The sequence below is a fragment of the Cyanistes caeruleus genome, chromosome Z, assembly GCF_971803275.1.
Source record: "Cyanistes caeruleus chromosome Z, bCyaCae1.hap1.1, whole genome shotgun sequence".
Classification (NCBI taxonomy): Eukaryota; Metazoa; Chordata; class Aves; order Passeriformes; family Paridae; genus Cyanistes; species Cyanistes caeruleus.
The window spans coordinates 39,847,311-39,861,608 of NC_141732.1; the positions used below are offsets into that span (position 1 = coordinate 39,847,311).

General features: G+C 39.3%; 1 protein-coding gene across 8 annotated transcripts in view; it reads left to right on the top strand.

Annotated features, from left to right (window-relative positions):
* Positions 1 to 14,298, top strand: part of SEMA4D (semaphorin 4D) — an 83,562-nt gene that overhangs the window by 9,854 nt on the left and 59,410 nt on the right. The window contains exon 1 of one of the 8 annotated variants that reach the window (XM_086869126.1): positions 7,737 to 7,840. The exons of 6 other annotated variants lie outside the window; for them this stretch is intronic. The gene's annotated coding sequence lies outside the window, so the exon portion shown is untranslated. Of the gene's footprint in view, positions 1 to 7,736; positions 7,841 to 14,298 lie in introns of those variants that run through there. One more of the 8 variants, XM_086869122.1, reaches the window with a different exon arrangement.

Below are 14,298 nucleotides of genomic sequence, written 5' to 3' on the forward strand. Positions count from 1 at the left end.
AAAAATTCGAAGGTATTGCAAACTACTTTTTTTCATTTAGGCTGCAAAGGATATTGATACTGTTACTAATCTGTGTAATTTTTTATTAATTCCTGTGTAGTGGGAATGGTTTACAGTGACTGTTGTGATATGAGAAAGTAGTTCTGGTCACTCTGAAATAAGAGATAACTGTTGTCTGCTTGGGATCCAAGTAAAAGCAGAAAACAGGTTTCTGGGATATCAGGACTGCATATCAGATGGACATGGCAGCATAGTTAGAGCATTTCCATCCATTTTCATGAATTGGAAATGTGAGGTTTAGCACTAGTCAGTGTGGATTGGTCTTCTTTTAGTAGACAGAGGATTAGGCATTGGTTTGGCAAATTTTGGTTTTAACCAGAGTTAAACAGATGCATTTCAAGGCCAAAATAACTTTTGGGTCAAGTTACTCTACCACCTGAATTCAAGACATTATGCAAGTGAATATAGTTACATCCATGAAGAAGCATGATCATTTGTCTTCTGAGAGAAGAGTGCTGTCAGTGAAACACCAAAATCACAACCCCCCTCTCTGAGGTTTTGTTCTGGCAGTAACCACATGGGAAGAAAGTTGTGCTGTTTTTGTCAGCTTCTACAGTGTGGCAGAACATTCCCATAGCAGTGTTACAGTGCCAGGAGTCAATTGGGGTAATGCTCGAGAACAGAATACATTATTTGCTAGCTAGCTTTTCTGTCAGTTTCAGCTAAGATTCTAACCACTATTTTAGGGTCCTGAAAACTTGTTTGCAAGCTTTGTGAGAGTTTATGTCCTGTGTCACTAAGAGATAATAAAACCAAGCAATATCCAAATAAATAACATTGTTTGAAACTGCATAAAAGTGAGACAGAGATGTGTAGAGGTGAGAATCAAGTGGTCTAAAGGATACTGAAAGCCTTTGTTAGAGTTTGAAGATGGGTATATAAAATGCAGAACAGACTGATGATCTGAGCATGTGCTTCTGGTTAGAGAGGTGCTGTGGCAGCTCTGAACTTGAGTATTCAGACCATGATGTTTGGGCAGTCTTTGAACAGTTCACCCTGATCTTGAAATGTCTGCCTGGATAAAGCTCCACTGGAATAGATATGCCAGAAGATAATAGATAAGATAATACTGTATCCTTTGTTCAGGAAGGATAGAAGGAATAGAAGGTAGTACTGCAGCCTTTGTTCAGGATTTGCAGGTTTTTATGTGGGCTTCTGAAAAATGTTTTAATGATCTCACTAGGAGGAGCAGTGTGGATTTTTAATGTAGTACTCACATGACAGCCAGTAGCACCATAAAAATGTTTGGTTAGATGTCCTTGCAGGATTGCTGCTGTAACTTCAAAACTTCTTCAGATGTGATCAAATGACTTCAGCAGGCTCTTTTGAGACTCTTCCTGAGGTGGTGAAAATCCTTTGTGGTTGCATGAGTTCAAGATGTTCAAGCCTTGAGATTTAAGACTTTATAGAGTTGAAAATTGTAAATGTAGCTGAGATTCTGTATTTGGTTACTTAGGCAACATGCTATTAGTATTTTTCTTTATACATTGCCCCTGAGAATGCCCTCTGTTTAGACAGGTGAACCTTTGGTTAGGGTTAAAATTAATCAAATATTAACAGTAAAGCCACAAACATTTTTTTATAGGCCATACTATCTGAAGGTGTCATATAATAAGATTCTTGTGGAAAGCAAGAAAAATGAAGTTTTATTGCTGAGATCCTGACAATAATGATGGATATCAATTTTAGCATTCAGAGAGGGAAACTACAGTCTTGAGCCACTGTGTTTGTTTTGGCAAGCCATTTTTTTTAAATGCATTGATGGAACTGTTTGTACTGTCGTGAGCCAGAACAATGTCAGGTGGGTACTGACTGTACTGGAACAAGCAACTTTAGTGTTTCCTGAATCATCCTGAGTAGAGGAATGTGAAGGACAAAACTGTAATAAAAACGGATGATTATTGCTTTTCACTGAAAGAGAAGCTGTAGCTAAAATTCAGTTTAGTTTAAATTCTTTAATTTCCTTTACTCCAAAGGAGTTCATAAAAACAATAGCGGATACTTTGAATTTGGAGACAAATATATTCCATGGGACTTAGAAGTCAGGCTTCATTAAAAATTAAGATCACTTTAGTCTAAATTTTAATATCTACCTGGTTAGAAATTGTTTTAATCTAAATTTTAGATTAAGACTGCATAGGGAGTTACAGTTGCTGTAGTGTGTTTTTAGTGACTGGTAAATTTATCTGGTTATATAAATCAGGTTACGTATGTAGGTATTTCTAGTACCTAGGACAAAGACATATTGTATATAAAGCTTGTTTTTCAGTTGCCTAAAATTCCTAATACTATCATGTACAATGAATTACACACATAGCTGTTTGTTCTCTTTGCACATTGGCACAGATTTTCCAGACTCATCATGCTGAACCAGTAGTGGGATTTGTGCCAAAGGGTTAAGTGTATAGAATAAGAAGCAAGGCATGCAATGTCCAGGACAGCACCAGCAATGTGATGATGGTATTTTCTGGGGCTCTGTTGTGATTTGTACAGTCTGTGTAGCAATTGTTCAAAAGCTTGTATTTGTGTTAGTACTTGGTATGCATGCATTTGTGACAGAGGCAAGGAGTAGGAAGGTAAAAGCTGTTAACTTTTCATAAAATGCACAGCAAGATGCAGAATTCATGAGATGCTCTGTTGCAGCCTGTCAGCCAGTGAGTTACCCCTAGGAGTAAAGTACTTGTGCTTATTTTGGGGTTCAGCTTTGTGGCAGGTGGCAATTGGAGTTGACTAAAACAGCTGAGTGTGTGCTGTGGTAATTGTGGCATGTGTCTGGACTTTGGCTGTAACCCCCTGCTCAGCTCTTTGGCAGGAGGACAGTGTGATCCGGTCCAAAGCCTGAGGTCAGCTACTCAGGCTTTTACATCTCTGAGAGGCATGTGGAACAGCCTAGCTCTGAAAATTCTAAAGGGGGAGAAGCTGTTTTAGCGGGGAGGATCAGTAATGAAGCTTAATGCTTCTTCTTGTGGCCATCTGCAGAGTTGAAAACGTGTTGGTGAGGTTCAGTGTTCATTGTGTAATGGCTTTGTACTTGGGGCTCATGTAGACATGCATCATAGTTGAATACACTGATTAATCAAGGAAGTGTTTCTAGTGTGAACAGGAAGCACTTTAAAACCTGAGGTTTTCATTAGCACTTCCCCTTCCCTGTCTAGTGTCTGTATGATGAAATACAGGGAGTTACTTACTTTTGGACTTGAATGCCTTAAACATTTGGCAAAACTTTCTTGTACACAAGGTTTCTTTATCTGCTTACAGTGCTGCCATGTTTCTTCAAGTTTCTCAGGATGCCTTGATCATTTATATAAATGATCATATATATCATATATATCATCATATGTATATAAAGCAGATTGTAATAATTTTTTAATCAATTTTACTTAAAAAGTAAAAGTATTTTACTTTTGGATCTCCCACAGCAAAGGTTTCTTTCTCCATTTTCAGAACTTTGCTTTAATTTTAATTCCTAATTTTATTTGTTTGAGTTTTGGAGTTTGTGTGAAAATGTTGAAAGTTTTCTGTGTTACATGAAGCAAGGACAGCTTAATATTTTGTAGCTGATGAAAATGTGAGCTTTAAAAAACATTCAAGAAACAGAAGAAATATAAGTGATTCTTTTGAGAGGTTGGGGAAGTGATTATGGAAGTTTCGGAAACTCTCTTCCAGGAGTCAAACTGTGCCTGAGAAAACCAAATTAGGTAGTTTCCTTTATGTAAAAAAGAGGGACTTGGAGATTGTGAAAGGATGGTGTTTGTCACTTTCACAATTAATAAGTTCCATTTTCTGCAAAAATCTAAAGACTTCAGGCCCAAGTGTAATTGATGGTTTTATAGTGCTTCCAGGGCTGTCATATTCTGGTGGCATTTGAGGGCCCCAAACAGGCAGGTGTGTTAAAACTTTATGGTGTCTAAACACCAGTGGTCACTGCCATGTGCAGTTGACAGCATAGTTTGAAACAAGAAGAAAGTGAGCCTCATGGAAGGAGGGGAAGCAGAATTTTGGATTTTGAGAGGTCCTGCTCCTTTGAGTTACTCAACTTTGCCTTTGGCTGTTTTATCTGAAAATGCTTTCCAAGTAAGTCTTTCTGCGGAAGTGAATCCCAAATGCTTGGAGGAGGGAAAGGTGGCAGTAGCTGTTAGTTTATTGAATATACAGCAAAATTAAGGAGTGTGGGGCAGGGGATATGAGCATCAGCCACATATCGGAGCTGTGTGGGACGGACATCAAGAGTGGATAGTTAGGAAGAGTGTGGAGTTGGGAAGGATAGAAAACTGGATAAAAAGAAAGATGTATGTGTTCTTACAGAAAAGGTGATTTTGGTGTCTCTTTGAGAAGGAAGATGTGGAGGATCCTGTCTAGATTTTCAAGCGAATGTGTCGTGTGAAGAAAGAAGGTGACTTGCTCTGAAGAAATGCATCCATGCAGTTTCTAGATGTTGCTGTTTCATTGTGGGGTGAAACTATAGCGTGTGCTACTGATCTGATGAAAGCTGAAATACATATTATTCTGATTTGCTCATTACCTTCTTGGTACACCCAATGCAAGTATAGTAACAAAGCCCATGATCACGTTTTTCTTCTCTATCTCTCCAATTTACTGAGAAATAGATACTAGTTTTATTTTCCGAGGTGTTTGTGCAGAGAAGTAAATTCATTCATTTTGTAAATCTAGGAGAATTTTACTGGTATCCTTCCTATACCAGAGCATTAGAACTTGCAAACCTACTGCTACTGATTACCATGTTCACACCATGATAAAAATTTAAAGATTATGCAATTGATTATTGCTTTTGAATCTAGGTATACCAGACATGTTGGGAGTTCATTTCTACAGATGGATTTTCCCTGAGGTTTGAATTCAGGCTGCACTGATTGATCCTTGGCATGGCCGTATCAATAGAGTAAGTCCTAATAGGCAGCCTAATAGAACTGGGTTTTTAGAGGGCAGCCTTATTGGCATATGGCTCTCATTATGGAAGAGTACCACATCTAAAGTCATTTTAGTTCTTGATGTTGCAGTAGTGCCTTGTGGAGATGGTGCAATTGCTCCAGGGAGAAGATGGAAATGCCTCATATCACTCAGCTGTCCTCCTGCTGATTAAGGAGTGACACTGTCCAAGATGCCTTTAGGAGGCAGGCAATTATTTTCAGACTGAGAGATGTTAACCAAGAACTGAAGCCTTATGGGAACAAAGGGTAAGCAGGGCTGGAGAGGGGAGAGGCTACTTGTAAAACATTTATTTTGCTGCTTCTTAGTACGTCTCCCTTTAGAAAGGGTTTCCATTTGCATGGTGAAGCATTTAGCACTTGTGAGATGACTGTGAAGAGCTAAATGTCTTCTGTTTCATACTCTTTATCTTTACACTTGCTCAAATGTGGAACAACCTAATGCTAATTTGCATCCTGTCAGTGAGACCAGCACAGATGATGCTTTTTTCTTTCTACTCATTTCAGATAGTATTAGGGGGTTTGTTTTGGTTTTATTTTAATATTGATCCCAAATCTAGTTTTAAGCAGCAAAGTGATTTATATCCAGCAGGCTGCTGCCATGTAGTCATTGTTTTTGTGGCAGACTCATTACTTGATGACAAAATTCAGGGCATTGCCAAGTGCTCAAGGGAAACTTTTGCTACGGCCCTTCTAATAGGGCTCTGAGAACAGCCATGCAGCTTCAGTTGCAGGTAAGAAATTAAATTTTAGATACTTCATTAGATTCAGTAAACTGAAAGCTCATTTAAAGATGCTTCTAGTAAATAAGTTGTCACAATAGGGAATAATTTAGTGGCAGCAGAAAAGAATTTTTTAACTTGTAAAATGGTGTAATCTAGGCTCCAAATGGGAGAGGTTTACATAGTGTTGTCACTGTTGACTGGTCAGTGTCATTACATTAACGTTAACTAACAATGAAGCTGAATTTCTTAGCAGGTTGAAGTTTCCTAAACTTCAAGTCGAACTGAGTCATGTTGCCTGTGTGGAGATTAACTGTAAGTTTTCTTACGTGTATGTGTGCATTGGGATCTCTTTCTGTGACTAGTTTTCATAATTTCTGTAATAGCTTTCAGGTTCAGCTGGAGACATATGTAGGTGTAGCCCCAAAGAATAGCAATGGCTGAGTAAGTGCCTCAGTGTGGTCTAGTAGAAACTACTGGGAAAAGCTGTTTTCTTTTTTTTTTTTTTTCCTTTTTTTTGGTACATTGTTTATACATTCTGCATGTTTTCTACTGCCATACAGCTTAAATGTGAAGGTGCCTATTTTGTGTAAATTGTAGCTGAACAACTGGCTGCTTTGTTTACACTATAAGTGTGCAAAACTTAAACTTGAATTTTGGGATTTATTTTGAAGACATCAGGCTTCGATGTGATTTGTAGAAACATATACAGAATACTCTTTGTTTACAAAAGTGAATGGCAGTTGCATATCAGTATTTTTTGCCCAAAGACATGCTGAAGTTAGATGAATAAATGGGGCATGGAATGACAGACACATCAGTTGTGCTTGTTCTCTAGAATGTATTATTGCATTTTCTGGTTATTGCTTCTGAATCATGCCAGTGCTTTTGCTTTTTTATTAAAACTTTTGGTATGTATTGCGTAACTAGCATCTGCTTTTTCTGGTTTTGTGATTTTGAAAGTCTAACTGTACCTTGATCATCATCATCATCAGTGAAACACACTTAAATAAAGGAACAGGATGCATTCCACACAAATGCAAAATCAGTGGGGTGTTGTTTGGAAATACGTGCAAAACAAAAGGAAAACCAAGAATAAAATCTGCCTTTTAGAAGACATCCAAATAATCTTTTATGCTTCTAAAGGATCTCTTTTCTTTAATAACAAGAATCTATTAATTACCGAAAAGATGCTGTTACATTTTAACGACATTGATGCTTTGTCTAATAAAAAAAAAACAAAACAAAGTATGTGGGAGTGAATCTGTGCATTTGAGAAGCTAATAATTTGAGAAGAAACTTACCTGGTACTCACTTTGCATGTATATTTTCTTCAATATTTTTTTAATACGTTAATTTTTTCTTTAATATGTAAATTTTTGCTTTAATATGTTTTAATATGACCTTTAGTCAAGGTCTCACTGAACCTATGAATTGCCAATTAGGTTTTTTTTTTAATTTGGTCAGAAAAAGACCAAAATTGTAAAAATGACAAAAAAGCAGATTCAGAGGAAGGAATGCTTGTCACTGAGTTGTCCTGTGGTGGTTGGGTGTGCAGTGCTATCTGAAGTTTGGCATGTTGAAATTTTTTCCCCTTCTATGACAGAAAAGGTGTGTGTGTTTATTCCCAGGGAGATCAGCAGATAGCAGACTAAATAGAGATGGTGACATAGTGTGCAAAATGGGGAAGGATTTTGCAGCGAGTGAGAGGGTGGTAAACACAAGGAATTAGGTACTTCTCTTGAGGAAGCCCATCTTTGTTGGGAGGGGAGACTTTCCTGAGGTATGTGGCCGGGTAGATGGTGTGCATAGATTAGTGTGCAGGGAGCACACTAATGGATGGCTGCAGGCATAGGAGTAGAGTTTGGCCTTGTGGTGGTAGGTCCTTCAGGAAGAGTTTGCCACAGCAGGTTTTCCTGGTTCTGGTTTAGTTTTGGAGGCTGCTGGGAGATGAGGATTGTTTTTGTGGGTGCAGGTGGTTTTTCTTTGCAGTCAGTTGGAGTGATTTGAGAGGGTGGTCCCATCTATCAGTGGCAGATGTGTGTGATACAGACCTGCTTCTCTCCTGAATGGCTGAAACCTGGCACATGGCATAACTTTCTTTGGGCAATGGTAAGCTGATACTTCTGGTCTGCAGTAGCTATCACTGGTGTTTTGCTCTCTCCATTTTCTGCCTGGGTGTGTAGCTGTGTCTGCTTTTTCATGTCGCTTTCCCTTTTTAATAAGCTAATGTCCCAAGACTGCTGTCTTGCATAGTTCTCTACAGCTTTGTTAGGATGCACTTCAGTACTGACTGAATTGGTCTTTGCTTTTGTTCCTGTTGCTTATGTGGTAGTTAGTTTTCCCCTGAGTTGTGCAGGTGCTAGCAGACAGGGGCAGAGGTGTCAGTGCTGAGGGGCAGGTCGGGAGGTCCTCTGCTGACCTGGCAGTGGTGTCTGCTGCTGTGGGAGCCTCACTGGGGCTCCACTGCAGCCTGGCCATGGGCTGCCCTCTCCAGGAATAAAAGCATTGGAACAGGCTGTTACAGAACCTTCATAGAGGGAGCTTCTGGGCTGCCCAAGGTGTCAGGGCATAAACTACAGCTGGTACTAGCAAGCAGAACTGAGAGCCTTCCTCACATGAAAGTTGTGTCCCTCTTCACTGCTTCCCTCATTTTACACAAATCACATTTTGGCGTTGTTTCAGTTCCTTTTTAGCCCAAAAAACTATGGATTTGCCAATCACTTTTCATAATGCAGTTTGTATTCATGTGCTGAGAATTACTGCTTTTTACTTGCAGAATTGTGCTGCAGAATCGGCTGAAGAAGTGTAGTTGCAGATTAGAAGTTGACAGTGTTCAGGTTTTCTTTCTCATTCTGTCAAGAATTAAATACTTAGAACAATGAGAGGTTTCAGGTTACCATGTTTGTATCAGCTGACTGATATGTTTTTATTCTTAAAGAAATGTAGCTGATTAGTTGGCATCTGCTGTGAGGGAGGGTGAATGGGAGAGGGAAATTACCAACCATCAGTTTTGTGACTTTGCTTTGTAGACCAGCTATTTAACATAGTGCAGTAAAACTCAGCAATTTTGGCAATTCAGAATGATGCTGGCAGTTTCACATTGTTTTCTGTGTGAACAAAGTAGCTGTGGCTGTTCTGGTTGTTGCTGTTAGCCTTCATCAGTGTAAAATAAGGTCCACAAAAACTGCTGTGAAACTAATGATTTCTTTTGAAAAAAATCACAAATGTTTGGGATTAGTGCGGCTGCTTCAGCAGCGTGACCAAGGACCAGACTGGGGGTATGTAGCATAGCGTGCCAGAGCAGAAGCCAGTGGTGCATGCTGGCTTTTGCAGTGAAAATGGTTTGCAGAAATAATGCTGACAAAGTCACCCCATTGCATGAGCTACCAGGGACGCAGACAGTCAAGAGGTTTGGGAGAGCTGCAGCAACTGAGTTGCCATGCTTTGTTTGCCCTCTGGGAAAGTCACTGTATGAATTGTAACTGAAAGAAGTTTGTTTTAAAAAGTAGTTAGTTCTAAAATGTTGTAAGTGACTTTGGGTGAAGGCCTCATGATCTTGAAATTACTTTATATGGGCAGTATAAATTTGCTGTTTGAATTTTACAACTGGGAGGATTTCAAAAAGCTCAGTAAAGTAAGGTGCTTGAATTTGCTTGAGAGACCAAAGTAAAATGAATGCATAGCCCAGTTTTCATGACTGTTTCTTCCTTTTATATTAAATGTTGCTTTAAACTTTAAAGACATCAGTCAATGAAAGAAGTCTGTATTCCTCAAAATTCTTCTACTACATATAAGTAATTATAGTATTGTAGTAATATGTGTTGTAGTACCTAACCTATAATACATACTAATATATTATTATAAGTAATTATAGTAATTACATTATTAATCATGTAAATACAGATTTTCTTGTCTGGAAATCTAGTGCCGGTCAGGATCCCGAAGGGCCCTATTTGCTTGAAGTTCACTGTTATTCTGAGGGTGGATGAGGAACTTTGGGAAGAAAAAACAAGTTATACCTATTTCTTTGATTGAAAAGCTACTAGTTACAAGCTCAGGAGTGTTTACTGCTCTTACTATAGAATCTGCCTTCTTGATTTGGATTTGTGGGTGACAGAAGCAGGTGAGATATTTCAGGAAGTAGTCAAGAATGGAGAAGGGAGGCTGCTTGAGCTTGGTGTCAGCTGGCTGTTTTGTCCATCTTTCTGGGTTGTAGGGATTCATTACTTCCTGAAGGGACCACCCGTGCTTTCAGAGGCTCCAGATATACAGGGCTTCTGGGAAAGGGAGTATGTTTAACTCTGTGTCTTAAACTCCAGGCTCTAGATCGGTGGTCCTCCTCTGCTTGAGAACTTGGCAGTCTTGTGAAGGGAAAGATTGCTGTAGGAGGAAAGATCCCCAGTTGTGCTGGCACCTGCTGTTGACTTCAGTTTTGGCAGATGATAGGCCGAGTAAGGTGTTCTGCTAAACCCTTCAGGCTATATGCCTTCTTCAGGGTAGTAACAGTAGAAGCACAAATGGCTTTGGTCAAATGATAATTTGGATAAGATGTGTGATACTGAGAGGGATGAAAGAGTTTCTCCAAACAGTGTTGCTAACATAGGCAAAACTTGACATAATGCTGCTTTGCTTTTGCCCTGGTCTGTCCCAGACAGCTTCAGGTCCCATGTCAGCTTTCAAGAGAGTTTCCTGGGGTCTGGCATATATGTGGAATGCACAGTATCTTGAGGCTGAAACCTACTTTCCCATTATTTGATTTTACGGTCTGTCACTTTCCAGTTCTAAAATAAAATTTTTCTTCACGTGGGATTCTCATTAAGGCATTTAATTATTGTGTGCAATTTGGGGAGTTCCATTTGGTTGTTACATTGTATTTTATTTAGTGTTATAATAGCTGCTTATGAACTGCGCTGTGCTAGAGTTTATATAGAAATGGAGAAGTAAATGATGTAGCACTGTGTAAGCATAACACGAAATAAATGTGTACTGAGACATTTCCTTTGCATGGTATGAAATCTCTCGGTTAAATATGTAAACATACACAGAGAGAACATTTGTAATTATGCCATGCAAGGTTGAAGAAGTTAATATGAAGAATTTGCATTGCAATGATTCATGGCAAATAAGAACAGACTTAGAGAAGTGTGGCTGTGACAGAAACATTCTAAAAATTTAGGTGGGATTTTTCAAACCTATGTATACAGCCAAAGAGAAATAAGGAATAATTTTCAGGTAGGTCACTGAGTAGAGCTTTGGTCTGCACAAGTCCTGATGCTAGGGTTTCACTTCTACCTTGATAATGGGTTGGGCATGTTGCCCTCTTGGGAATGGTGAGAAGAACGACACAGACTCTCTTGTGTGTTGAACAGGAGAGCAAAGTTTATTATTTTTGATCTTCTTTTATAGACATGTTTGAGAAAGTCCAAGACGTAAAACTCTCATTGGTCATTAAAGCAACACATCTACCATAATTGGTTAAGTGTAACATCACCCCTTGACTGTTTTCTTAAACACCACCTGCAAAGCTTGTTGTCCTTTACCAAGGACTGTTTGGATTCTTTCTCATGCTTTCTCAGGCCAGAATGAGAAGCCTGTGACTTAGTTTCACACAGGCTCTGTTCCCTTCTTTTTGCATTTAACATCCACATGGGCATATTCATAATGGAAAAAAATCTATGCTGTAATTATGAATTACTGTTTTTTTGGTGTGGCGTGGGGTTTTTTTGTTTTGTGTTTTGTTTTGATTTTGGGTGAAAGAAGAAAGAAATTTATTTATAAGAGCCATAAGACTGATTGCTGCCTTGGTCTTTGTTGTCTCTCTCAGAGATATGCACATGAAGTCTTTCTGATGAGGCAGCTGCATATATAGCAGCAGACTGCTCAGTGGGTTTTGCACTGAAAAGGGGCTGTGCTACAGAGCTGTGCGTGCTACTGCTGCAGCTGTGCTCTGTCCTTCATTGCTTCTGCAGCTTTGTGGCTTGGCTGCGTTGCAGAACTATGTAAAAAATGTAAAAGATAGTAAAATTCTTGATAGAGCCACAAAATCATTTTTCTTGTATCACCCCAGAATTACAGCATCTGGTTCTGCCTACCCTTTCAATGCCCTCTCTCTTGCCTGAGACAGGAGAGAGGAGTGGGGGGGAGTGGGTAGGTTGGCGAGCTCAGCTAAAACTGAAAAGATAACCTGATGAAAAAAGTGTGCCTGTGCTTCCCTGAAGTAAAGCAAATTAAAGGTGTTGCCATAGCTCCTGAGTGCAGCACAGACCTCTGGAATGACTGTGTGAAATTTTGTAGTGAGCCTTGTCTGCTACTCTCATGTTCCCTCTGCACAAAATGGATCTCTCCTCATTTTGATTCTAATGATTGCAAATCCCCTATGTCATCTTATTTCCAAGCATTAATTACTCTCCTCTGTGAGACCCTGCACATTTTTTTGTTGATCATCAGTTTCTGGCTGCTGGATATTTTCATACCTTGTTAAGTGAATCATCATGCTATTCAATATCACCTTCTATCAACATGATAAAGTCTTAAATTGCTTGCATACTTTTTAGTAGTAGGTGTTTCATAGGCAAATGGGTTACTGTTGGAAGTGTTGGTCTTTGTGGACAGAGAGGCTGTCATTTGTAGTGCTAAAATTCCAGAGTATAGTTTTGCAAAAGTGAAAGCCTTCAAATACTGTAAAATGAGATCATAGAGAAGAAGTTACTGAGCAAAATCAGTACTGAATCTTGTCACTTTCCACCCCCCACCCCCCCTCATCCCAACTGATTTACTAAATATCATGAATACAGTTCTGGATAGTTCACCGTCTAAAAGCACAGTCCTGGAACAATCAACCTGATAATTTGCTTTTAAGTAAACAAATAATTTGACTGCTTTTACTTTTCTATGTGAGAGTTGAAGAGGAGGATTAGTGATTATGTTATTGAATGTACAATATAGTAGTACAAATAGTTAAATATCCTATGCTGTTTACACTGTAACCAAAAATGCTGATTAACTCTGGGAGTGAATTTGTTTTTACTTTGAGTAGACAGCTATAATAGTAGCATGCTATATTGAACTGCAAATAGCTTTTAAATACAGGTGGAATAGGGATTTTTGGACCAGCAAATGCAGTAAAATTTGAACTGAGCTTCTTGTTCAATTAGTTGCATGTTAGTAAGTTAACCTGAGTGGCATGGTCTGCTCCCTGTCCTCTGTAAAAATGAAAGCAGTATCTACCTTCATCAAATTTAGGCTATGTCTGCCTTAAGTCCTACTTTTGCGAGCAAGTGGAAGGGGGCCGTTTTAAAGAAAAAACAGTCCTAAGGGGAACAGCAGAGGCTTGGGGAACACTGCAGCTGTGTACCTGGTGGTTGGAGTCACAGTTTGAGTCCTTGGAGGTGTGGGGTGGGGCAGAAGCTGCTCTCTACATTGCCGATCTGGCTTTTCCAGGGAAATAGCAGCTGGAGTCACAATCCTGGAGAAAGAACCTTTTATCTAGTTTCCTGTAATACTTATTTTGTATAGGGAACAGTTGCTCAGCTCCTGGTTGTTGTGGTTTTTTTTTTTGCTTGTTTTTTGTGGGTTTTTTTTTAATCTTGGTTCATCTTTCTGAAACTGGACCCAAACTAGGTAAGTTCTTTAAAAGCTTTGTAGAGAAGTATGTACAAAATCAGTTTAGGAGGAGGAAACAGTTGCTAGCAGTTACATGAAACCATGCAGCTGATGCTGACTTGCAATGGAAATATACACTCCCGAGCTGATACCCTTAACTTCACGATGCTGATGTGCTTCAGTGGTGATTCTCACGAGGTGTACATACTCGGTCCCAAGCGTGTCCCTTTCCAGTAGCCTTTTGTGACGTGGTCTGTTTTTCAGCACAATTTACTTTGACGTTTACTTGAGTAGGTTTTTCTGTTGAAAAGGGTATTTCAGCTATCATACCGTAAGGTTTACAAAAGAGTTTCATCTAATTGCTCAGACTGAAGTACTCAACCCTCCTGGCTTGCACACACTCTGCCCGTGAAACATGTTAATCCCCTCCTGCCCTCCCCCCATTGAAGAAGCCTGATACATTTCCTTTTGCATTAGTTGGGCCTTCTGGGAAATACATGCAGAAATAAAAGACTTTTCTATAGCCCTTTCTCCCTCAGGAATGCATAGAAACTAGCTCCTTGGATCTGGTCCACAAACTTGAAACTTGATTGGGGGGGAGGGAAGGAAATCTATAATCCCATGCACATGTTACTGAGAGAGTCCTAATTACAAACTGAGGTAAAGGTATAGAAGCTCAGAAGATCTCACGGTACTTTGCAAATAAAGAATACATTTGGTTGGTTTTTTTTTTTAGACCTGTGTGTTTTGCTGAGATTTTTCCTGTAAAGCAGGTATTTAAAACTCTCCTAGCTTTGTGAGCTTTGTTTGTCCTTCATCTTCATTAACAGTGTCTACCCAGACTGTATGCATTGAAGAGGCTTGTTTTGTTTGCAAAGATTACTCAGGTATGGTGTAGTTTCTCAACTAGCAGTGGTACTCAGACATTTTACCTTAACTGTTGCAAGAATCGGGTCCCTTGCCTT